Source organism: Triticum dicoccoides, chromosome 7A, assembly GCF_002162155.2.
Source record: "Triticum dicoccoides isolate Atlit2015 ecotype Zavitan chromosome 7A, WEW_v2.0, whole genome shotgun sequence".
NCBI classification, from domain to species: domain Eukaryota; kingdom Viridiplantae; phylum Streptophyta; class Magnoliopsida; order Poales; family Poaceae; genus Triticum; species Triticum dicoccoides.
Genome location: NC_041392.1, coordinates 588,116,807 through 588,117,769, shown reverse-complemented (window position 1 = coordinate 588,117,769; position 963 = coordinate 588,116,807). Strand labels below are relative to the sequence as shown.

The following is a 963-nucleotide window of genomic DNA, read 5'->3' as shown; positions in this document are numbered from 1 at the left end:
ATTTGTGCGTTGTCGCCTACTGGATTGATACCTTGGTTCTCTAACTGAGGGAAATACTTATCTCTACTTTGCTGCATCACCCTTTCCTCTTTAAGGGAAAAACCAACTGAAGCTCAAGAAGTAGCACCTATCAATTATGAATTTCCAAGATCAATACCACTAGCATTTTTTGACAAAGGTGGATTTTATTGGTTCGAAATGAAGCATCAAGGGGATACAAGTACAATGAGCACACACCCAGTATTTGCATAGCTAGGATGCACACAACCAATAATACCAGTAGAAATTTACAAGATGAGTACCACTGTCGTTGAAGCACAACTAGCATTTCACAAGATAAATACCTATCATCCAATCATAACTATCAATTTACAAGATCAATACTATCTATACATACTACTAAGGGGAGGTGATATTCTTGGTTTGATCCATCATCATATTTTACAAAAGAAGTACATACTTTCATCTGACATCCGATTTTTCGTCCATCCGGTTGTAGGTCAGATTACCTGGATGTATTGACGTGTCCCCTTACCGCTAACATGTTATTGCATATCATTTATTTCTTAGTTACCTAGATCTTTGCACAGTAGTTCCTCTCAATATTGTAATGCTCGTTAACATATGAAACGTGCCCCGCTCCCCTCATCATGTTCTTGCCGTTTCAATATTCAGACGTGGAATGTAGCATGTTAAACATTAAATAAAGGCCAGTTATAAGTAACATGTACCACATTACCAATACATCATTCTAGAAACTGAACGACACTTATGGAGTGCAATTCCTATGCTTGATTTTTTTCTATTCCCTTGCCTCTAGCAGTGAATCAACATTAAAACAATCATACTTTTCTTCTGTTTCTGTCACATAAATCTAGCCCTTATGTATGTCCTTAAATTTTCACTTGACTTGAATTTTGAAATAATTCCGAATGACACTATAACTTCATTTATCCACTCTCA

At 36.3% G+C, this 963-nt stretch overlaps 1 pseudogene; it reads right to left on the bottom strand.

Moving 5' to 3' along the window:
• Positions 1–321: 321 nt before the first annotated feature.
• LOC119333666 overlaps positions 322–963 on the bottom strand; it is a 71,748-nt pseudogene continuing 71,106 nt past the window's right edge.